The sequence below is a fragment of the Hylobates moloch genome, unplaced genomic scaffold (genome assembly GCF_009828535.3).
Source record: "Hylobates moloch isolate HMO894 unplaced genomic scaffold, HMol_V3 SCAFFOLD_19, whole genome shotgun sequence".
In the NCBI taxonomy this organism is placed as follows: domain Eukaryota; kingdom Metazoa; phylum Chordata; class Mammalia; order Primates; family Hylobatidae; genus Hylobates; species Hylobates moloch.
In genome coordinates this window covers 50,760,849-50,786,554 of record NW_026652294.1, presented here as the reverse complement: position 1 = coordinate 50,786,554, position 25,706 = coordinate 50,760,849, and positions in this window count along the sequence as shown.

Below are 25,706 nucleotides of genomic sequence, written 5' to 3'. Positions count from 1 at the left end.
GAAGGGTGAGGGCAGCTGCGGTGGGGAGCTATAAAATGACAATTAAAAGATTTTTAAAAATTACACTCCTAAGTATTTTAAGCTTGTATAAAACTGTAGAAAATAAAATAGTTTTCTAATTTCCTTTCAAAGTACTTACTGCTAATATAGAGAGAAGTTGGTGCTTTTTGTATATTTATCTTGCATCTGCCCACTTTTCCAAAATGACCTACAATTCAAACAGTTTATTACTAAAGTCCCTCGAGTTTTCTAGGCAAATAATGAAGTCACACAGACAAACATAAATAGTTTTATTTCTTCTTTTTCAAAGTTTATGGCAATTATTTTCTTACCTTACTTTGACAATGTAACATAATAATAGCACATGGACATCCTTTTCTAATTTCTGATTTCAATGAAACGATTTCAGAGTTTTGCAATTTAGAACAATGTTTGCTATTGGGTTTAGAGATACAGTCCTTATCCTAGATAAGCAGTTTTCCTTGTATTGTTACTTAGACTTGTTTTTTAATAGAAAAGTCATCACACCCTATTAGCTTAGAATTTTTATTAGGAATGGCTATTAAATTTTATAAAATGTTCCTCCAGTGTATATTGACAGGATCATATGGTTTTTTCCTTTATAGTATTATCATAATTCATTACTAATGGTAATAGATATCTTGATAGTGAACCAGCCTGTATACCTGAAATATATAGAATATGGCATAATTAAAATACTCTATAGCAGTATATTATTATTATATAACTTGATTTTTATTAATACTTTATTTAGAATTTTTGCATCTGTATTAATAAGTGTAAGGATACATAAATAACAAAAGTGTTTTTTCTACTCTCTACTCCCACAGAGTCACTCAACATTTCTGACACCAGATGTGTGGGTTTTTCCCCACACACCAAAACAGTTCTGCAGATGATTCTCCAGTGGACACCAGCTAGGTGGCTGCCAATTCAATTTAACTCTGACACTATCCACCTGGAGATTGCATCCCACAGGTGAGGGCTCAGTCCCACAAGACTGCCCCACCACTGCAGATGCTGGTTGCAAGCACAGATTGTGGCCTGTGCTTCTGACCAACCAGCTCTAAGTCAGGGTTTCCACAACTCCCTCCTGGGATTCAATTAATTTGCTAGAGCAGCTCACAGAACTCAGGGAAACACTTACTTACATTGACCCATTTATTATAAAGGATACAGATGAACAGCCAGCTGGAAGAGATGCATACCACAAGGCATGTGGGAAGGGAAGCAGAGATTCCATGCCCTTCTGGGGTGCCACCCTCCAGGAAACTCCATATGTTCAGCTATCCAGAAGCTCTTCTGAACCCTGTCCTTTCGTTTTTATGACGGCTTCATACCTGATTACATTGCTACCCATTGGTGATCAACTCAACTTTCAGCCCCTCTTCTCTGCCTAGAGGCTGGAGGGTGGGGCTGGAAGTTGGAGCCCTCTAATCATGTCTTGGCCTTTCCAGTAACCAGCCCTCATCCTGAAGATCTCTAGGGGCTCCCAGCCACCAGTCACCTCATTGGCATATAAAAGATATTCTTATTACTCCAGAGATGCCAAGGGAGGTTTTTGCCAGTATCACAATAAGTAATATCAAGAGACCAGAGACTTAACCTGTTTTGTTCCCTGCTATATTCCCTGCCCCTAGAACAGTACCTGACATTCTTAGTAGGTGCTCAATAAACATTTGCTGAATGCATGTGCAAGTGAAATTAGTCTATGATGCCCTTTTCTTTGCATCCCCTGTACCTGATTGAGCTATGAAAGCCGTGCTGGCTTTATTAAATGACTTAAGGAGCTTTCCATCCTGTTTTATGGGTTGTTGTTTTGTTTGTTTTTTCAGATGGAGTCTCGCTCTGTCGCCCAGGCTGGAGTGCAATGGCGTGATCTTGGCTCACTGAAACCTCCGTCTCCCAGGTTCAAGGGATTCTCTTGCCTTAGCCTCCCAAGGAGCTGGGATTACAGGTGCACAGCCACCACGCCCTGCTAATTTTTGTATTTTTACTAGAGACAGGGTTTCACCATGTTGGCCAGGCTGGTAAGGAAGTCCTGACCTCAAGTGATCCACCCACCTCAGCCTCCCAATGTGCTGGGATTACAGGTGTGAACCACTATGCCCAGCCTGTTTTATGGTCTTGAGTCATTTAAATCCGTGCTGTGCAAAGAGCATAGACCAGTAACATCAGCATCACCTGACAGCTTGTGAGAACTACAGAATTTCAGGTTCCACCTCAGACCTATTGAATCACAGTCTGCAGTATAACAAGATTTCCAGGTGATTCCTATTGATGTTTGATATGTACTAGTTTAAATAACACTGTATTACCTGCTTTTTAAAAAATAGTCAGGTCACACTGAGCTGGGAAATCACCTGGCACCAGCTCTTTTTTAAGGATAGAGCTATAATCATTTCTCCAACCTCTTATGGTAATGAGTCTGTTCAAGTTTTCGGCTTCTCTTTATGTTACTTTTATTTATTTATACTTTGCTAGGAAATCCTCAAGATTTTCAAATAGTTAAAGTTAACATTCTCTTTTTTTTTTTTTTGAGACAGTTTTGTTGCCCAGGCTGGAGTGCAGTGGTGTGATCATAGCTCACTGCAGCCTCGACCTCCTGGGCTCAAGCAATCCTCCCACCTCAGCCTCCCAAGTAGCTGGGACTATGGGTGTGTGCCATCTAAACCCAGCTAATTTTTAAAATTTTTATAGAGATGGGGGTTCTCCCTATGTTGCCCAGGCTGGTCTCAAACTTCTGGGCTTAAGCAATCTGCCCACCTCAGCCTCACAAAGTGTTGGGATTACAGATGTGAGCCACTATGCCCAACCAACATTCTCTTTAAATCATTTTTAACCTTTTCTATTTCTGTGGTTATGTGTGGGGAAAAGAAAGAGAGATCAGATTGTTACTGTGTCTATGTAGAAAAGGAAGACAAGAAACTCCATTTTGATCTGTACAAAGAAAAATTGTTTTGCTTTGAGATGCTGTTAACCTGTAAATTTAGCCCCAAACCTGTGCTCACAGAAACATGTGCTGTATTGAATCAAACTTTAACGGACTTAGGGCTGTGCAGGATGTGCCTTGTTAACAATATGTTTGCGGGCAGTATGCTTGGTAAAATTCATCACCATTCTCCATTCTCGATTAACCAGGGACACAGTGCACTGCGGAAAGCCGCAGGGACCTCTGCCCAAGAAAGCCTGGGGATTGTCCAAGTTTTCCCCCAACTGAGACGGCCTGAGATATGGCCTCGTGGGAAAGACCTTACCATCCCCCAGCCCGACATCCCTGAAGGGTCTGTGCTGAGGAGGAGTAGTGAAAGAGGGAGGCCTCTTTGCAGTTGAGATAAGAGGAAGGCTTCTGTCTCCTGCTCATCCCTGGGAATGGAATGTCTCGGTTTAAAGCCCACCATTCCTATTCGTTCTATTCCGAGACAGGAGAAAACCACCCTGTGGCTGAAGGCGAGATATGCTGGCAGCAATACTGCTCTGTTACTCTTTGCTACACTGAGATGTTTGTGTAAAGTGAAACAAATCTGGCCTACGTGCACATCCAGGCACAGTACCTTTCCATGAACTTATTCATGATACAGATTCCTTTGCTTACATGTTTCCCTGCTGACCTTCTCCCCATCTGTTGCCCTGCTACACTCGCCTTGCTAAGACCGTAAAAATAATGATCAATAAATACCGAGGGAACTCAGAGACCAGTGCCGGTGCAGATCCTCGCATGCTGAGTGTGCCGGTCTCCTGGGCCCACTGTTCTTCCTCTATACTTTGTCTCTGTGTCCTATTTCTTTTTTTTTTTGAGACAGAGTCTCGCTCTGTCGCCCAGGCTGGAGTGCAGTGGCGCAATCTCGGCTCACTGCAAGCTCCGCCTCCCGGGTTCACGCCATTCTCCTGCCTCAGCCTCTCCGAGTAGCTGGGACTACAGGCGCCCGCCACCACGCCCGGCTTATTTTTTGTATTTTTAGTAGAGACGGGGTTTCACCGTGGTCTCTATCTCCTGACCTCGTGATCCGCCCGCCTCGGCCTCCCAAAGTGCTGGGATTACAAGCGTGAGCCACCGCGCCCGGCCCCTGTTTCTTTTCTCAGTCTCTCGTCCCACCTGACGAGAAATACCCACATGTGTGGAGGGGCAGGCCCCCTTCAGTTATGTCTCTTTCTTACTCAAAATATCATATAATTGTGCTTTCTTTTTTCTTTAACCTGGTTAGTGATGAGTTTATTTACTTTATTGCTCTTTTCAAAAAAACCAACTTCTGAATTTATATAACCTTTTTTTTTGAGACAGAGTCTTGCTCTGCCCAAGCTGGAGTGCAGTGGCACGATCTCATCTCACTGCAACCTTCGCCTCCTGGGTTCAAGCGATTCTCCCGCCTCGGCCTCTCGAGTAGCTGGGATTACAGGCGCGTGCCACCACGCCCAGCTAATTTTTGTATTTTTAGTAGAGACAAGGTTTCACCATGTTGGTCAGGCTGGTCTGGAATTCCTGACCTCGTGATTCGCCTGCCTTGGCCTCCCAAAGTGCTAGAATTACCAGCATCAGCCACTGCACCCAGCCTATATAACCTTTTGATACTTAGGTTTTGCTTTCTATTTTGTTAATTTCGGCCTTAATTTTGTAACTTCCTTTTTCTTAATTTCTCTTGGTTAATTTTCTCTTTATTTTTTACATATTTCTTCTAAGTTCTTAAGATGAGTTTATCTTCAGTCTCTTGTCTGTACAATGAAAGCTATTTAAGTCAATCTATTTTATTCTGAAAATAGGTTTTGCTATATCCTACAGATTCTTGTATAAAATGTTAGACTTTACATTGCTAAGCGTGCAAGTTCAGCATTGATTTCTTTAACAATCCAAAAGTTATCTGGCAGTATAATTCTTCACATCCAAGTGGTCAAGATTTTTAGATACTTTTTAAATTATTAATTTATAATTTTAATTATGTTCAAATACTGTGGCCTGTATTGGTCCATTCTCTCACTGCTATAAAGAACTACCTGACGGTCAGGAGCGGTGGCTCACGCCTGTAATCCCAGCACTTTGGGAGGCCAAGGTGGGCAGATCACCTGAGGTCAGGAGTTCGAGACCAGCCTGGCCAACATGGGTGAAACCCTGTCTCTACTAAAAATACAAAAAAAAAAACAAACAAAAAAAAACAATTAGCCAGCCTGGTGGCATGCCGCTGTAATCCCAGCTACTCGGGAAGCTGAGGCAGGAGAATCGCTTGAACCCGGGAGGCAGAAGTTGCAGTGAGCTGAGATCGCGCCATTGCACTCCAGCCTGGACAACAAGAACGAAAACTCCATCTCCAAAAAAAAAAAAGAACTACATGACACTGGGTAATTTATAAAGAAAAGAGGCTTCACTAGCTCCCAGTTCTGCAGGCTGTACAGGAAACATGATGCTGGCACCTGTTCAGCTTCTTGGGAGGCCTCAGGAAACTTTCAGTAATGTCGGAAGGCAAAGGGGACACAGGCACATCTTACATGGCTGGAGCAGGAGCAGGGTGGGAGGTGTTATACACTTTTAAACAACCAGATCTCACGACAACTCTATCAGCAGAACAGCACTAGAGGAATGGTGCAAAACCATTCGTGAGAAACTGCCCCCATGTCCAACCACCTCCCACCAGGCCCTACCGCCAACCCTGGGGATTACAATTCAACATGAGATTTGGGTGGGGACACAGATCCAAGCCATATCATGGCCTGTGGTATACCTCTTCTATTTTTTAATGTATCAAGAATTGCTTAGGCCAGGTGTGGTGGCTCAAACCTGTAATCCCAACACTTTAGGAGGCTGGTGGGGTGGGGAAGGATCGGAATCACTTTAGGCTAGCAGTTTGAGACCAGCTTGGGTAACATAGTGAGACCTCATCTCGACAAAAAATTTAAAAATTGAAATTAGCTGGACATGGTGCCATGTACCTATAGTCCTAGCTACTCAGGAAGCTGAGGCGGGAGAACTGCTTGGGCCCAGGAGTTTGAAGTTACAGTGAGCTACGATCATGACACTGCACTCCAGCTTGGGTGACAGACGGAAACCCCATCTCCAGGGGAAGAAAAGAAAAAGAATTTCTTTGTGGCCAAATATGGGATCAACTATTTTAAATGTACCATGATCATATGGGGGGAAATGTGTATCTTCTCTATTCAAAGAATATAAAGATCTTTCTAGATCCTCTACACATAAGTGTATGTATGCACGTGGATGCACACACGCACACAAATGTTTACTGAATTGCTCAATTCCTAAATGTCCTTATTTTTTGCCTCCTGGATTCATTACCAGAAAAGGAGTCTTGATCCAGACCCCAAGAGAGGGTTCTTGGGTCTCACGCAGGAAGGAATTCAAGGTGAGTCACGGAGTGCAATGAAAGCAGCAAGTTATTTAGAAGCTACTCCCTTCCAGAGTACAGCACCCTCAGAAGGCAAGCAGAGGAACGCACCATCTTTGCTTTAAGTTTTTCTTATGTAGGGGGTCTTTTTTGTTGCTGTTGGTTTTTTTTTTTTTTTTTTTTTTTGAGACGGAGTCTCGCTGTCACTCAGGCTGGAGTGCAGTGGCAGGATCTCGGCTCACTGCAGGCTCCACCCCCCAGGGTTCACGCCATTCTCCTGCCTCAGCCTCCCGAGTAGCTGGGACTACAGGCGCCCGCCACCTCGCCCGGCTAATTTTTTGTATTTTTAGTAGAGACGGGGTTTCACCATGTTAGCCAGGATGGTCTCGATCTCCTGACCTCGTGATCCGCCCGCCTCGGCCTCCCAAAGTGCTGGGATTACAGGCGTGAGCCACTGCGCCCGGCCATGGGGGTCTTATGTATGTAAAGACTAGGCTAAGCTGAGTCTACATGAGGGTGAGCAGACAGCATGACAAAATGTATAATACTGATTTAAATAAAACTATCCTTGATATTCTAGTGTGTGAGGACCTCAAACCATAACTACAATTATATTCAAAGCACAATATTGGGACATCTGGACTTTCTGTTATTGTAGGAGTGTGTCCTTGCAGGTGTTAACAAGCTGCTACTTTAGCTGTAAACATCTAAGGACCACGGGTCATGACTGGCAAGGAATGTGCCTTGCTAGTTTTAAGATGGAGTTGATTTTAAAACGGTATCATCCTGGCTCCTCTAGGCTCCTGCTTCCCTAACAGAGATGTCCAAGTTTGATATGCACATATTAAAATCTCACCCTATAATTATTTTGTTTATTTCACTAGTCAATATAAGATTAAAGAATCATACAATAGTCAATCAAGACACAAGAGCTAAAGTAATCCCTTTGTTAAGCACCAAATGAATCAGAAAAACATTAAAGGAATTCTGTCAATAAAACTCTCTATAGCTAAACACATTGTGGATTAAATTAATTTTTTCTTCAGAAAAAAAATTCTTTTTCTGTTGATGTCTAATTAAATCCCTCACGCACAAGAACTACATATCAGATTATTTACCTCTTCCCAGCCTGCAAGTTGTAATTATTTCCCTTTGCTCATTTTTAATGTTGGCTTTTGTATCGCTGAAAATGACTGTGCAATTAGATGTCATTTAAAAAAAAAAAAATTAGGTTTTTCTCCAGAAACAGAACTATAATGAATACAGTGATGATGAACTAAAAAGCAATTCAGAAACACTTTTTATTATAATACAAAGTCCTATTAAGCTAGCCTACAAATGTGATTGTGAGCAAGTAACTTGACTGCATTGTTCACCTTTAAAGAGATTTCTTCTCTTTTTGGTAAGTCCTCTTTGGGTTTTAAATAAAGGGGTAGATAACATGCAAGACTCAATTGTGTTGTGTCTATGGAGTCGTCTCACACAGAAAGAAATGAGTCACAGAAGGAGGAAAAATGCCCTCATGACCACCTTTGCTATTAGTCATATTGGCTTACAGCCTTTTAGATTTGGGGGATAAAGCACGTGGAAAACAGCAGGAAAGGATGCAGAGGGTGACTATGAGAGTAACAACAGCTGTTTTCGTTTATTCAGCGTGTTTACTTTCCACACTGGCACAGCAAATGAGTGGGAAATGATTCTTTACCTGGCCAAATGTCTGGACGTTGGCCTTGAAGTTAACTGTTGCTCCAGACACTTGTGAAATGAATTCCCCTAAACCTGTCGCCGGTCAAAGCATTTTTTCCATTTTAAAAACATAAGTTTATTAATGAATATAGAAACTATCACTGTAAGCTCTTATCTTTGGAAGGGGGGCTAAATTATTTTTTCTCAAAATTCTTTTGAATTTTGTCTTGTCAAGGATGTCTTACTTCGTCCTAAGCCGTATTTAGCATCTACCAAAGTTGATATTTTCTTAAGCCTGCTCATTGTTGTGTAGTTCCTTAGGACAGAAAAGAAACAAAGAATGCAGATGAATAAATGTATTAAACCAATTTCACAGGAAAGTTTCCCTTGAAAAACAACTCCTTGCCATAATCATCACATTCATTGAGTGACCATCTACCAAATGTCTTACTCTCATGATTTCATGTAATACTGACACTCACCCTACAAAGTAGATGGTATCACAGTGTCTGTTTTATAAGTGAGAAATCCGAGGAACAGGAAGTCAATTTGCCAAGTGTTGCACAGCTGCTAAGTGGAGATTCTAGAGATTCTAACCCAGTGACCTCAAAGTTTCTAGTGGGGCTGTCATCTAGGTTGTGGTCGCTTTGGTTAACAGTAGACGCTAAGGAAAATCAATACTGGTTACTGAGGATGGAAGAGGCGTAGATATTTCACCACAAGGCGACCAAAACCCCACTTTTAGGCTGGCCACACAGGAGCCCCGAGGAAACCATGCGTCCCCTTCCTCCCGGCCCCCACACTGCCCTGGCCTGGGCGGAGCAACGGCCGCGGTGTAACTGCTGTTGCCCAGCTCCAACCAAGCCCGGTCCCGGTGACGAGCAGCGCCTGCGGGGCCAGAGCGTCTGGGAGCCTTCCATGACCCCAAAGCCCAGCGAGGTCCCCACACCAGCGGCCCCGCGCCCTACCTCGGTCCGCCGTCGAGGGTGCCTGGAAGTCCCCTGCGGGCTCCTGGGAGAGAGTCCGGGGCTTGGCCTCCTCCATCCCCAGCCGTCTGTCACCGCCTCCTAGGCCCCGGCTGGAGCCCCATGGGCGCCTCCCGCGCCTACCAAGGAGCCCGGAGACCTCTGGGGGCGCCCTCCAGCTGAGGATTCCGCCGCGGCTCCCGCAGCCGCTTCTCCCCATTCGGTGCAGCCCACCTGGCCCAGCTCTCAGCCGGTCTCCCTCGGAGGTCCAAAAAGGGAGAGGGCGGGCCAGGGCTCCCCGCTGGCCGGAGCCGCAGCCCCTTTCCCCCTCCCCCGCCCAGGGACCTTCCCCGGACCCTCCCGGGCGCAGCCCTCACCTGTTGCCCGCACCGCCTCCGGGGAAGGCCCTCGGGCTCCACCTGGCCTCATCACCGCTTCCCTTATCCGGGAGGGGGAGGAAACTCAACCCTCTAGGCCAGGCTCCGTGCTCACTTTAGATACTTTATTTCGCTTAATTCTTAGGGTTTTAACCCCTGAGTTTAAGGCGAAGAATCCGAGGTTCAGAAAAGCCATGCAGGGCAGGGAGGATTCAAACAGCCAAATCTGCTGGTCTCTGTGCTCTAGGTAGTGGAAGAGATTTTGATGGAGTAAGTCGTTTTTTAGCTGTATTCCCTCTGTTAACATAATTAAAACTGGACCACCACCTTCTGGAAAGAGAGGCAGCTGGACAGCACCGGGGCTTTTATGAAAGGGACTAAAGGAAGATAGCATACCCCCAGCCCTCCTCTCAGCTTGGTAATTCTCATTTGCCTTTGAACGTTAACAGAAATTCCAGGCTCAGTAACCAGTTTCAGGAAAATGCTGTGCGTGAATACAAGAGGAGGCGCCTTGGCATGTGGGAAGCAGTCTATCCTCTGATGGCCAGATCCTCCTCTCCCGTCTTGGCCTGTGACACAAACACCTTGAGTTGTAAATTCCAAGAGCAAAGTGAGGCATTTTGGCATTTGCCAGGGGTAGTTACTGACACACAGGGAGCCTCAGTACAGTTTATTTGGTGTCTCCATACCTAGCAGACCACATTTTCCAGGCCCCAGGTAAGGGGTGGGAGGGATCTCATTTTAAAGAGATCAGTTGATATTTCTCTTGGCAAAGCTAGCACAGGACTTACTTTTGTCCCCAAAGACTCCTATTGTCACTGCTTGCCCACATGCCTGGGCAGCCTAATGCTCTCTATCCCCATCTTCCCTTCAGGAATGAGTTCCCATCTCTTTCTCAACAGTGGACACCACTCCAGTGTTCCTCCCACCACCTTTAACTGAAAAAACAAACTGCCTTTACAGAACACTATGCACACAGGTCAGCCTGGCTCCTGGAAATGCAAACTGGAGTTTCAAAAAGATGAAAACATTCCTGGAGAATTTTTGGTGTTTTGGAGAGTGCCTCTGGGCAGATCACACACTGTGACAAGTTCTCCAATTGTGAAAATTCAATCATGCTTTCCGCAAAGAATCGACTTTTCACACTTAACACTGGAGGTTGCTCATTTTTCCCCAAATCTTGAAGTGGATTTAGGATTAAGATACCAAAGCAAATGCACAGTTCTCTGAGCACTTCTCCTATCCCATGGTGTCTGCATACTGGCAGACACAGGCAGGAAGTAGGGGGCCTCTGCTGATTATTTCCTTGGAATTAGACAGGTTTGACACATCCAGCCCAGAGAAGGCAGAGGCTCCTGTAACCCCACCCTGCTGCCAGCTGTCAGTGGAAGAAAAACAGCTGGAGGAGGGAGGAGGTCTCACACTCCAGTCTCCCTAATTTGCATGACTTTCTGCTAGCAACTGTATTCTTTTCTCTTAAAATTATTGTAATCACAAATTCTCATTATTAGGGACATGGGACATTGGGAGAGGAGGAAACACTTTATATGAAAAATTTCCGCTTGGTTCCAAGATGGCCGAATAGGAAGAGGTCCAGTCTGCAGCTCCCAGCATGATCGATGCAGAAGACGGGTGATTTCTGCATTTCCAACTGAGGTACCTGGTTTATCTCACTGGGACTGGTTGGACAGTGGGTGCAGCCCATGGAGGGTGAGCCAAAGCAGGGCGGGGCATCGCCTCACCCAGGAAGCCCAAGGGGTCAGGGGATTTCCCTTTCCTAGCCAAGAGAAGCCATGACAGACTGTGCTTGGAAAAATGGGACACTCCCGACTAAATACTGCACTTTTCCAACGGTCTTAGCAAATGGCACCCCAGGAGATTATATCCTGCGCCTGGCTCGGAGGGTCCCACACCCACGGAGCCTTGCTCACTGCTAGTGCAGCAGTCTGAGATCGACCTGCAAGGCAGCAGCCTGGCAGGGGGAGGGGCATCCACCATTGCTGAGGCTTGAGTAGGTAAAGCTGCTGGGGAAGCTCAAACTGGGTGGAGCCCACCGCAGCTCAGCAAGGCCTGCTGCCTCTGTTGACTCCACTTCTGGGGGGCAGGACATAGCTGAACAAAAGGCAGCAGAAACTTCTGCAGACTTAAACGTCCCTGTCTGACAGCTCTGGAGAGCAGTGGTTCTCCCAACGTGGCGTTTGAGCTCTGAGAACAGACAGACTGCCTCCTCAAGTGGGTCCCTGACCCCCGTGTAGCCTAACTGGGAGACACCTCCCAGTAGGGGCTGACTGACACTTCATACAGGCAGGTGCCCCTCTGGGACGAAGCTTCCAGAGGAAGGATAAGGCATCAATATTTGCTGTTCTGTAATATTTGCTGTTCCGCAGCCTCCGCTGGTGATACCCAGGCAAATAGGGTCTGGAGTGGACCTCCAGCAAATTCCAACAGACCTGCAGCTGAGGGACCTGACTGTTAGAAGGAAAACTAACAAACAGAAAGGAATAGCATCGACATCAACAAAAAGGACATCCACACCAAAACCCCATGTGTAGGTCATCGACATCAAAGACCAAAGGTAGATAAAACCACAAAGATGGGGAGAAACCAGAAAAGAAAAGCTGAAAATTCTAAAAACCAGAGCGCCTATACTCCTCCAAAGGATCACAGCTCCTCACCAGCAACAGAACAAAGCTGGACAGAGAATGACTTTCACAAGTTGACAGAAGTAGGCTTCAGAAGGTCAGTAATAACAAACTTCTCCAAGCTCAAAGAGGATGTTCGAACCCATTGCAAGAAAGCTAAAAACCTTGAAAAAAGATTAGACGAATGGCTAACTAGAATAACCAGTGTAGAGAAGACCTTAAATGACCTGATGGAGCTGAAAACCATGGCACGAGAACTACGTGATATGTGCACAAGCTTCAGTAGCCAATTCGATCAAGTGGAAGAAAGGGTATCAGTGATTGAACATCAAATGAATGAAATGAAGCAAGAAAAGAAATTTAGAGAAAAAAGAGTAAAAAGAAACGAACAAAGTCTCCAAGAAATATGGGACTATGTGAAAAGACCAAATCTACATCTGATTGGTGTACCTGAAAGTGATGGGGAGAATGGAACCAAGTTGGAAAACACTCTTCAGGATATTATCCAGGAGAACTTCCCCAACCTAGCAAGGTAGGCCGACATTCAAATTCAGGAAATACAGAGAACACAACAAAGACACTCCTTGAGAAGAGAAACTCCAAGACACATAATTGTCAGATTCACCAAGGCTGAAATGAAGGAAAAAATGCTAAGGGCAGCCAGAGAGAAAGGTCAGGTTACCCACAAAGGGAAGCCCATCAGACTAACAGCGGATCTCTCGGCAGAAACTCTACAAACCAGAAGAGAGTGGGGGCCAATATTCAACATTCTTAAAAGAATTTTCAGGGCCGGGCGCAGTGGCTCACGCTTGTAATCACTGCACTTTGGGAGGCCGAGGCGGGTGGATCACGAGGTCAGGAGATCGAGACCATGGTGAAACCCCGTCTCTACTAAAAATACAAAAAAAATTAGCCGGGCATGGTGGCGGGCACCTGTAGTCCCAGCTACTCGGAGAGGCTGAGGCAGGAGAATGGCGTGAACCTGGGAGGCGGAGCTTGCAGTGAGCCGAGATTGCGCCACTGCACTCCAGCCTGGGCGACAGAGCAAGACTCCGTCTCAAAAAAAAAAAAAAAAAAGAGTTTTCAGCCCAGAATGTCATATCCAGCCAAACTAAACTTCGTAAGTGAAGGAGAAATAATATCCTTTACAGACAAGCAAATGCTGAGAGATTTTGTCACCACCAGGCCTGCCCTAAAAGAGCTCCTGAAGGAAGCACTAAACATGCAAAGGAACAACGGTACCAGCCACTGCAAAAACATGCCAAATTGTAAAGACCATCGATGCTAGGAAGAAACTGAATCAACTAACAGGCAACATAACCAGCTAACATCATAATGACAGGATCAAATTCACACATAACAACATTAACCTTGAATGTAAATGGGCTAAATGCTCCAATTAAAAGACACAGACTGGCAAATTGGATAAAGAGTCAAGACCCATCAGTGTGCTGTATTCAGGAAACCCATCTCACGTGCAGAGACACACATAGGCTCAAAATTAAGGGATGGAGGAAGATCGACCAAGCAAATAGAAAACAAAAAAAGGCAGGGGTTGCAATCCTAGTCTCTGATAAAACAGACTTTAAACCAACAAAGATCAAAAGAGACAAAGAAGGCCATTACATAATGGTAAAGGGATCAATTCAAGAAGAAGAGCTAACTATCCTAAATATATATGTACCTAATACAGGAGCACCCAGATTCATAAAGCAATTCCTTAGAGACCTACAAAGAGTCTTAGACTCCCACACAATAATAATGGGAGACTTTAACACCCCACTGTCAACATTAGACAGATCAACGAGACAGAGGTTAACAAGGATATCCAGGAATTGAACTCAGCTCTGCACCACGCAGACCTAATAGACATCTACAGAATTCTCCACCCCAAATCAACAGAATATACATTCTTTTCAGCACCACACCACACCTGTTCCAAAATTGACCACATAGTTGGAAGTAAAGTACTCCTCAGCAAATGTAAAAGAACAGAAATTATAACAAACTGTCTCTCAGACCACAGTGCAATCAAACCAGAACTCAGGATTAAGAAACTCACTCAAAACCGCTCAACTACATGGAAACTGAATAACCTGCTTCTGAATGACCACTGGGCAAATAATGAAATGAAGGTGGAAACAAAGATGTTCTTTGAAACCAATGAGGAAAAAGACACAATGTACCAGAATCTCTGGGACACATTCAAAGCAGTGTGTAGAGGGAAATTTATAGCACTAAATGCCCACAAGGGAAAGCAGGAAAGATCTAAAATCAATACCCTAACATCACGATTCAAAGAACTAGAGAAGCAAGAGCAAACACATTCAAAAGCTAGCAGAAGGCAAGAAATAACTAAGATCAGAGCAGAATTGAAGGAGATAGAGACACAAAAAACCCTTCAAAAAATCAATGAATCCAGGAGCTGGTTTTTTGAAAAGATCAACAAAATTGACAGACTGCTAGCAAGACTAATAAAGAAGAAAAGAGAGAAGAATCAAATAGATGCAATAAAAAATGATAAAGGGGATATCACCACCGATCCCACAGAAATACAAACTACCATCAGAGAATACTATAAACACCTCTCTGCAAATAAACTAGAAAATCTAGAAGAAATGGATAAATTCCTGGACATGTACACCCTCCCAAGACTAAACCAGGAAGAAGTGGAATCTCTGAATAGACCAATAACAGGCTCTGAAACTGAGGCAACAATCAATAGGCTACCAACCAAAAAAGTCCAGGACCAGACAGATTCATAACCAAATTCTACCAGCGGTACAAAGAGGAGCTGATACCATTCCTTTTGAAACTATTCCAATCAACAGAAAAAGAGGGAATCCTCCCTAACTCATTTTATGAAGCCAGCATCATCCTGATACCAAAGCCTGGCAGAGACACCACAAAAAAAGAGAATTTTAGACCAATATCCCTGATGAACATCGATGCAAAAATCCTGAATACTAGCAAACCGAATCCAGCAGCACATCAAAAAGCTTATCCACCACAATCAAATTGGCTTCATCCCTGGGATGCCAGGCTGGTTCAACATATGCAAATCAATAAACATAATCCATCACATAAACAGAACCAATGACAAAAACCACATGATTGTCTCAATAGATGCAGAAAAGTCCTTTGACAAAATTCAACAGCCCTTCATGCTAAAAACTCTCAATAAACTAGGTATTGATGGAATGTATCTCAAAATAATAAGAGCTATGTATGACAAAAACCCACAGCCAATATCATACTGAATGGGCAAAAACTGGAAGCATTCCCTTTGAAAACTGGCACAAGACAGGGATGCCCTCTCTCACCACTCCTATTCAACACAGTGTTGGAAGTTCTGGCCAGGGCAATCAGGCAAGAAAAAGAAATAAAGCGTATTCAATTAGGAAAAGAGAAAGTCAAATTGTCCCTGTTTGCAGATGACATGATTGTATATTTAGAAAACCCCATTATCTCAGCCCAAAATCTCCTTAGGCTGATAAGCAAGTTCAGCAAAGTCTCAGGATACAAAATCAATGTGCAAAAATCACAAGCATTCCTACACACCAGTAACAGACAAACAGAGAACCAAATCATGAGTGAACTCCCATTCACAATTGCTACAAAGAGAATAAAATACCTAGGAATCCAACTTACAAGGGATGTGAAGGACCTCTTCAAGGAGAACTACAAACCACCGCTCAATGAAATAAAAGAGGACACAAACAAATGGAAGAACATTCCATGCTCATGGGTAGGAAGAATCAATATCATGAAAATGGCCATACTGCCCAAGGTAATTTATAGATTCAATGCCATCCCCATCAAGCTACCAATGACTTTCTTCACAGAATTGGGAAAAACTACTTTAAAGTTCATATGGAACCAAAAAAGAGCCTGCATTGCCAAGACAATCCTAAGCAAAGAGAACAAAGCTGGAGGCATCACGCTACCTGACTTCAAACTGTACTATAAGGCTACAGTAACCAAAACATCATAGTCCTGGTACCAAAACAGAGATATAGACTAATGGAACAGAACAGAGGCTTCAGAAACAACACCACACATCTACAACCATCTGATCTTTGAAAACCTGACAAAAACAAGAAATGGGGAATGGATTCCCTATTTAATAAATGGTGCTGGGAAAACTGGCTAGCCATATGTAGAAAGCTGAAACTGGATCCTTTCCTTACACCTTATACAAAAATTAATTCAAGATGGATTAAAGACTTAAATGTAAGACCTAAAAACTATAAAAACCCTAGAAGAAAACCTAGGCAATACCATTCAGGACATAGGCATAGGCAAGGACTTCATGACTAAAACACCAAAAGCAATGGCAACAAAAGCCAAAATTGACAAATGGGATCTAATTAAACTAAAGAGCTTCTGCACAGCAAAAGAAACTACCATCAGAATGAACAGGCAACCTACAGAATGGGAGAAAATTTTTGCAATCTACTCATCTGACAAAGGGCTAATATCCAGAATCTACAAAGAACTTAAACAAATTTAGAAGAAAAAAACAACCCCATCAAAAAGTGGGCAAAGGATATGAATAGACACTTCTCAAAAGAAAACATTTATGCAGCCAACAGACACATGAAAAAATGCTCATCATCACTGGTCATCAGAGAAATGCAAATCAAAACCACAATGAGATACCATCTCACACCAGTTAGAATGGCCATCATTAAAAAGTCAGGAAACAACAGATGCTGGAGAGGATGTGGAGAAATAGGAATGCTTTTACACTGTTGGTGGGACTGTAAACTAGTTCAACCATTGTGGAAGACAGTGTGGCGATTCCTCAAGGATCTAGAACTAGAAATACCATTTGACCCAGCGATCCTATTACTGGGTATATACCCAAAGGATTATAAATCGTGCTACTATAAAGACACATGCACACATATGTTTATTGCAGGACTCTTCACAATAGCAAAGACTTGGAACCAACCCAAATGTCCATCAATGATAGAGTGGATTAAGAAAATGTGGCACAGATACACCATGGAGTACTATGCAGCCATAAAAAAGGATGAGTTTATGTCCTTTGCAAGGACGTGGATGAAGCTGGAAACCATCATTCTGAGCAAACTATCACAGGGACAGAAAAACCAAACATCACATGTTCTCACTCATGGGTGGGAACTGAACAATAAGAACACTTGGACACAGGGCAGGGAACATCACACACCAGGGCCTGTCATGGGTTGGCGGGGGGGCGCTGGGGGAGGGATAGCATTAGGAGAAATACCTAATGTAAATGACGAGTTAATGGGTGCAGCAAACCAACTTGGCACATGTATACCTATGTAACAAACCTGCACGTTGTACACATGTACCCTAGAACTTAAAGTATAATAAATGTATATATATATGTGTGTGTATGTGTATATGTATGTGTGTATATATATGTGTATATATATGTATGTATATTTATATGTGTGTGTGTGTGTGTGTGTGTGTGTGTGTGTATACAAAAATTAGCCAGGCATGGTGGCAGGTGCCTGTAATCCCAGCTACTCGGGGGGCTGAGGCAGGAGAATCGCTTGAACCTGGGAGGCGGAGGTTGCAGTTAGCCCAGATTGTGCCATCACACTCCAGCCTGGGGGACAAGAGCAAGACTTCATCTCAAAAAAAAAAAAGTTTTCAGTTTTTAAATTTCTACTGCTATCAGCTTTTTATTCTGAATATTGTTTATTTTTGCCTTCTTTATAAATCAGCTTATGTCATTATTACTGTTATATACAATATATGTTTTACATAAGAAAATAAATGTCTTTTCTCACTAAAAAAAAAAAAAATTCCCCATCTGGTAATGCTTAAAAATGCTTCAACTGGACATCCACGGAAATGAATCTAAATAATGATCTTACCCCTTTCACAAAAATTAACTCATAGACGTAATGGATCACAGACATAAATATAAAACATAAAAGTATAAAACTCCTAGAAGATAATATAGGAGAAAATCTAGGTGACCTTGAGTTTAGCAATGACTTTACAACACCAAAACACAATTTATAAAAGACAAAAGGTAGACATTGGACTTCATTAAAATTAAAAATCCTTCAATTGAGGACAAAGCTTTTTGTTGTACAAAAAGAATTGAAATGCAAATTCCTGTCTGGAAAAGATAACAGTGATCTGTAGAATCATGCTGAAGTATAAAAGACTAATGGCAGATCCTGTGTTTTTGTGGTCAGGGGTAGAAGGTTACTCATGTATAACAAAATAGGAAGAAACAATATTTGTGGGCTAAGATGGGAGGATCACTTGAACCCAGGAGTTCAAGGCTGCAGTGAGTTATAATCATGCCACTGCACTCCAACCTAGGTGACGGAGTTAGAACCCATCTCAAAAAAAGAAAAAAGAAAAACACATTGTGAAATATACAAGGAACAAAGCCTTATCCTCCGGTCAAACACTTAAGCATCCTGACATGTGACTTCTCTGATGGAAACAAGAAAACCTGATGGTTCAGGTCTTGAAACTAGAGTAAGTATTTTCTTCTTATCAACAGCCAAGGCAGTCTCTGTAAATCTCAGGTCCAACCCAACATTCAATTTATAGCCATAAATATTTTCATTATTTTTAAAAATTTATTTCATCATAAAAACAAAATTCTTTTTTTTTTCTTTTTGAGACCCAAAGGAGACTCCAGCTTGTCACCCAAGCTGGAGTGCAGTGGCATGACCATGGCTCACTGTAGCCTTGACCTCCCAGACTCAAGCGATCCTCACCTCAGCCTCCCGAGTAGCTGGGACTACAGGTGTGTGCCACCACACCCAGCTAATTTTTTAACTTTTTTTTTAGAGACAGAGTCTCACCATGTTTCCCAGGCTGATCTTGAACTCGTGGGCTCAAGCAATCTGCCTGCTTCAGCCTCCCAAAGTGCTGGGATTACAGGCGTAATTCACCATACCTAGCCAAAGAAAATTCTTAATATTAAAGTATATGAACTTTGTATTTGACTCAAAAGTTTTTTTAAAAGCAAAAGAAAAGAAAGGCAAAAATAAGTTATAAAGAAGAACTACTTTTCTAAAAAATAGCATTTTATAAGCAAACATCTAGCAAATGTTATCAAGAAAAAAAGAAGAAATACAAAATGCAAGAAATGAGAAACTGGAACAGGAACAACAAAAGTCAAAATGTGGCCAAAAAGGCCAGGTGTAGTGGCTCATGCCTATAATCCCAACACTTTGGAAGGCTGATAGGAGGATCTCTTGAGGCCAGGAGTTCAAGATCAGCCTGGGCAACATGGCGAGACCCTTTCTCTACCAAAAAAAAAAAAATTAATCAAGTATATAATCTTTGTTTGTATCTCTCAAAAATATATTAAAAGGGATTCATTTATACCTAGAGAGACCAACCCTTCTTCAAATCCCCTTCTTTTCCCCAAATCTCCCAGAGCACTCCAAAGCTCCCACCTCCCAGATGCCTCAAATTCTGCCCCAAATATTCACCCCACATATCTTTTTCAGTCCTTCTCCCCCTTCTGTCTTCACTATGTAGATTGGTTTAGCTTCACTAACTTTCCTGTTTTCTTTCCACTTCTCCCATTACTTGATTTCTTTAACACAAGGGATGTTCTGGGAACTGATCCAACAGCCAAAATTCTAACCATTCTTCTCATTTTACATCTTTTCTTCCCCTTTTCCTGATACTTTTGTTAAAATCTGGGGACCAGGCCAAATACATAAATCAATCTATAAATCTTATTCCCCAAACCCATCCCATCATGAATGTTTCAGAGTCAAAGTCAATACTGAAAGAGAAGCCCTAGGGAACCAAGAGTATTCACCCCCAGAATTCAAGGTGGTTCAGTATTTGGAAACCTAATGTAACATTTCATATCAACATAATTTGCAAGGGAAATCGTGGGATCTCAATGGGTGGTGAAAGGCATTTGTAAGTACAGACAAAGTTGCTATGGACAGCAATTTTGAATAACTAAAATGTAGTTGGTGTGTCACAGACATTGAGGTTAGGGGCAAACAGAGAAAAAGCCACTATTTTTTCTAGATCTAGTGTTAGGAATATCAGATCCATCAGATCAAATGAATTACCTTCACGTGTGTCATTCTCAGACTCAAGCAAATTCGGTCTTGAAATCTGGCCTTGCAGGATGCCTGTCTCTGGAGGGCCATAGAATACTGGAATGGAACTAGCATTATTTGTAAAAAAAAAAAATTAGCCACTTTTTGTTTTATCAGCTATTAATATAAATAATTGAATGTTGATTACATTCCTTTGTGACCTATCACTTTTTAAAAATAAAATCTGAGGCTTTTTTCACACTCCCAAATATGTATTCACTGTAGCTAATTTAGAAGCATGCACTACAATATAACACAATATAAATTACCCACATTCTTACCATCAAGAGAGGACCGCTAATTAACGTTTTAGTATATTCTCTCCCAGCATGAATTCGGGAATGCAAGCACTCTTGATGTTTAATTAGGACATAAGTTGGTTGCTGATATTATAAGTCACTTCTGTTTCAAATCCCTCAATGGAACATCAGAGGCTACTAGAATAAAAAGTTCTGATAGATTCTCCAGGCAAGAGATTAAACTTTGCCCCAAAGCACCGGAGAGATTAGATGCCCAGTGGTAGCAGAGTGACTTTCTGTGTGTAGTTTGGAAAAAAGGACTGCCAGTTGGTTCAAAATAATTAGAATCTAGGGGATACACACACACACACACACACACACACACCAGCTGAGAAGATCTGCCCTAGAAAATCCATGGATTATTGATTTTTGGGGTGCTTCCCTTGAAATTACATGCAAAACATATGGGAAAGGGGCTATTATATTCACCAAATTTTGGATCTATGACTCCCTCAAAACGTCAGGACCCCTGGTATATAAAGTCCTTTTCAATTTTAATATTCTGGTACTATTTGGCATTGGAGCTTTTATTCTGCCTGCTTAAAAGACAGAAGGCTTGCAAGAGCTGGAAGACAGATGAAGCTAGGTTCTTCTATCAAAAGGTTTGCGGGGAAGCTGGCCCATGGAAAATGCAGACACAGCCCTTCACCTTCTCTGTATATGAACCATCCTGCTTTGACAGTGCTTCCTCAAATATCTGACCACTAGCGACTTAGCAACTGTAGACGTAAAAATGATGCCATTTTTGAAGAATATGCCCAAAAGAAGTGTCTGCTTCCAGTGCTACTCCCAGGTATTCTTGTGATGAGAACAACAGTCACTAACTTGGGGTCAAATTAAGAAAATTTGCCAGCATATTTTCAATGCCTACCATGCATTGACATGCCCCAAGACCCATTTCATGAGTGCCAGAATCAGGCTTCAACCTTGGCTCTAGCCAACTTATTTTTTTTTTAATAGAAAGAATGTTTTTGGGGGGTTTGTTTGTTGAGACAGAGTCTTGATCTGTCACCCAGGCTGGAGTGCAATGGCGCGATCTCAGCTCACAGCAATCTCTGCCTCCTGGGTTGAAGTGATTCTTGTGCCTCAGCCTGCCAAGTAGCTGAGATTACAGGCGCGTGCCACCACACCTGGCTAATTTTTGTATTTTTGGTGGAGACAGGGTTTTGCCATGTTGGCTAGGGGCTAGGCTGTTCTCGAACTCCTGACCTCAAATGATCCGCCAGCCTCAGCCTCTCAAAGTGCCGGGATTATAGGTGTAAGCCATCGCGCCCAGCTTCCAGCCAACTTTAGAGTCTATTTCACCTCTCAGCCAAACAGCCTCCCAGTCCCAAAATATGTTTTGTATTTTGACCCACATACTGGTTTTCCTTCAAACTTCTATCTTAATTAGGAGATACGTTAAACACACATCAGTCTTATTTTAAAAGCCCCTTATATATTTTATTTTGAAGCATCGATTCTGAAACGTAAGATACATAAAAGGGCTTCAAAAACAGCTTTGGCTTGTAAAAGACAATTAAAAATTTATTGTTCAAATGCTGCCATCTGGTGGCCAAACATGGCAAGCCCCGAAAATAGACCATTCATACAAAAGATACGGAAAACCCCAACTTCCCTAATCACTTGCTTTGTTAGCAAAGATTTGGAAGAGTCTGTGGAAAAATATTAACATGCTTATGTTCCACTAATTCTAACCTGTAAGATATACTTTTTTCCCATAAACAATGGCAGTAAGATGTTTATCAGAATGTTTCCAAAGTCATATGAAGGAAAAATGAAGAAGGCAAGAAAAAATGTTTAAATAAAAAAAATTAAAGATCAACACCTGTGAAAAGAAGGGATTTTTTTTAAAAAAATAAAAATAAAATAAAAACTGTTTCTAAGGGCAAAGATGCAGACTTACGGGACAACACGCTTGCCAATCGAATTCAGATGTAACAGAAAAAGTTCTCTTTTCTACATCCATTCCAAGTGTATTGACACGGGCATCATTCACTCAACGAAATTTTATTGCAAGGCTGTTTTGTTCCATATTCTTTTAATTTCGTTGGGTACATGATGGAGAACCAAAAAAACTACCTTTCCTAGAGAACCTCATGAGAAACAGGGACCCCACACGGTAAGATTGTACAGTTGCACCCTATGTGGCCCTCAGTCTCAAGTGAGTGTGAGCTAAAAGCTTCTGCTTGCAGGGGGTGCCTTTTCTCATTCACATAAAGGGGACATAGAGGCTTTGAGCTACTGCGGGGATGTGGGGGATTCAGATACCTATTGGGGCCTCCCTCCCACATCCTGGGTCTCTTTCCGAATGCCTGGCCAGCTGGAGGGAACACATTTCAGTATTTGACCTATTGACCCTCTTGCTTTGTCATGAACATCTTCCACTTTATGGGTTCTTGAAAGCAACAGTTTCCAGTTCCTAGTCTCTGAGCAATGTATTTGTAACCTAGAGAATGCTTGTGATTCAGCTGCTCAACTGGCTCTTCAGACATCCCCAGATGCCCCCTCCTCCCCTGGGCCCAGCTTCCTACCTCCAGAATGTAGCTCTGGAAAAAGCCGCAAAGGCTAGTGGTCTGGTGACCCAGGACATGGAGGTTCCTCTGGACCCTGGCAACTCCAACTAGCATTCTAAGAGGACCTCCTACAGTTTCTGGAGAAGATTCTACGAAAGGTCTTTGGCCAGTAACTAATTCTTCAATGTGAAGAAATGATCGTTTTTTTCCTCCAATAAATGTCAAACAGTACAAGTTGGGGGTGGGGCAGTGGGTTGTGTCAGCTTTCAACTTGTGGCTGCCAGAACTACAATGCTTCTTCTTGGTTGGTAAAATATTTTTTTAAAAAAGAAAAAGCCTGACGCAGTGGCTCACGCCTGTAATCCCAGCACTTTGGGAGGCCGAGGTGGGAAGATCACTTGAGCTCAGGAGTTTGAGACCAGCTTGGCCAACATGGTGAAACCTCATCTCTATTAAAAATACAAAAATTAGCCAGGCATGGTGGTGGGCGCCAGTCCTCCACAGTGACCTGAGACCCCTCCCGTATATCCCAGACGCATGGTGATGACCGTTTTCTCTTGAGATTCTTAAACTGGGGTCTACAGACCCTATGGAAGCTCTTCAGTGGCTCCATAAATTCCCTAACATATACAAAATGTGTAAATATTAATTATGCTGAAGAGGTTTCACGGCTTTCATCACATTTTTAAAAATTAGTCTATGGTAGAATCTTCAGAGCCCTGCGAAAGTCTCCCTCCATTTTGGAGTTGTTGGAAGCAGAGGGAAGCATTTAGGCCAACACTGACAGATGAGTCCTGAATCTCTGATATCCAGCCATGTCCAGTCTGTGTGACTATCAGATGCCAGGCTTTAGAAAATATCCCTGAATCTAAAGACATCCTTAACGACCATCTCAAGTATGATCTGGTCCCTACAAGGATCATTTGTACCTGGGTATCTCAGAGACAGGCCCAGAGAAGGAAAAATACTGACGCTCTGAGCCTAAGGCTGGCAGTGTTCATTACATGTCCCAGAACAAGCCACTGGACTGATCTCTGGGCATGAAGAGGGAATGGGAGCCACTGAGGGGAAGTCATCTCCAGACCTGGCTCCTAAGAACCTGGGGCCAAAGGAGCTCTGCCAAACTCCTGAAGAAAGGAAGGGCTGATCCCTGTAACGAGGGACTCCCCTTCAGCTAATGCTGGAGGTCTCCCCAGACTCTGAAATAACCTTGAGACAGCAGAGGGAAGGCAGACCTACGACAGGCCCAGGCAGCTAACCAGAAAATGCTATTTGTATCCTGGCAGGGCACAGCTAAATCCATAAGCTTCAGAAATGCAAGGTGCTTTGAAGCCAAAGGTTCATTTATATTGTGGTTCTCAAACATCAATAAAGTTCACCCTGAATGGTTTAAAATGAAGATTCTTAGGCCTGTAGGATTGTGACTCAGTAATTATTTGGTAAAGCCCAAGTGCTTACATTTTTTTAAAGGGAAACCAGTAATTCTGATCTAAGGAGTCCATGGAGTACATATTTAGAAAGTTTCCAGGGGCAGTAAGGCTTCAGATGCAGACAGAGGCATGGATCAGGTGAATTCCTCCTTCCCAGCCTCCACGGAGATAAAAGCAGAGGCTTCCTGTTACCATTTATTGAGTCCTTCTCTGTGCCAGATACTATGCTAAACCCTTTACATAGATTATTTAATCCTTATAACTCAACTCTGTTATGCCCATTTACATACGTGAATTCCAAAGTTCAGAGAAAATAAGTAACTTGCCCAAGATCCCTTAGCTGTGAGTAGCAGAGCCAGCATTGGGACCCAGGTCTGAATCCAGAGCCTGTTCTTAACTAATATGCCCATGACTTTTTTGTTTTGTTGTTGTTTTGTTGTTGTTTTTTTTGAGATGGGGTCTCACTCTGTCACCCAGGCTGGAGCGCAGTAGCGTGATCTTGGCTCACTGCAAGCTCCGCCTCCTGGGTTCACACCATTCTCCCGCCTCAGCCTCCTGAATAGCTGGGACTACAGGCGCCTGCCACCATGCCCAGCTAATTTTTTTTTTTTTTTTTTTTTTTTTTTTTTGTATTTTTAGTAGAGACAGCGTTTCACTGTGTTAGCCAGGATGGTCTCGATCTCCTGACCTCGTGATCTGCCCACCTCGGCCTCCCAAAGTGCTGGGATTACAGGTGTGAGCCACCATGCCGAGACAATTTGCAAGAGTTTCTGTGCCTGGTACCTGATGACTGCAAATAAAAGGCTATGAAGCCACATGCCCTCTGCAGCTGGGTTGGGGAAGAACCCCCAGGGGCCACCGTGTATGTAGACAATCACCTCAGAGAGGAAGCAGACAATCAAGCAGGCCCAAAGGTCCAGCATCAAGCCAGATAGAAGAACTATGGATGGATGGACTAATGACGTAAGGATTACAATCCTGGAGTGCAGAAGGAGCACAGAAAAGAGATGAAAGATGTTGGGTAGTGAGAGATGGACAAAAAGGGCTAAAGGAACTGGCTGATCTCAGGGCAATCAATGAAATGCCACAGAAAGCTTTTGATCAGCACAGGTCCAAAGCCCCTGGGTTCTGTGGCTTCTGCTGTTAGTCTTGCATTTATACTGTGCAACTGATAGGAAAAATAATGAGTTGATGCATCAGAATCAATACCAACTTTGGATGGTGCCCAGGACCCATTATAGAATATTAGATCCTCATCCATTAAAGGGGCATAACAATAGCACGTAACCTCATAGAGTTATGTACAGTGAGAATTCAATGAGATCATTTGAGTCAAGTG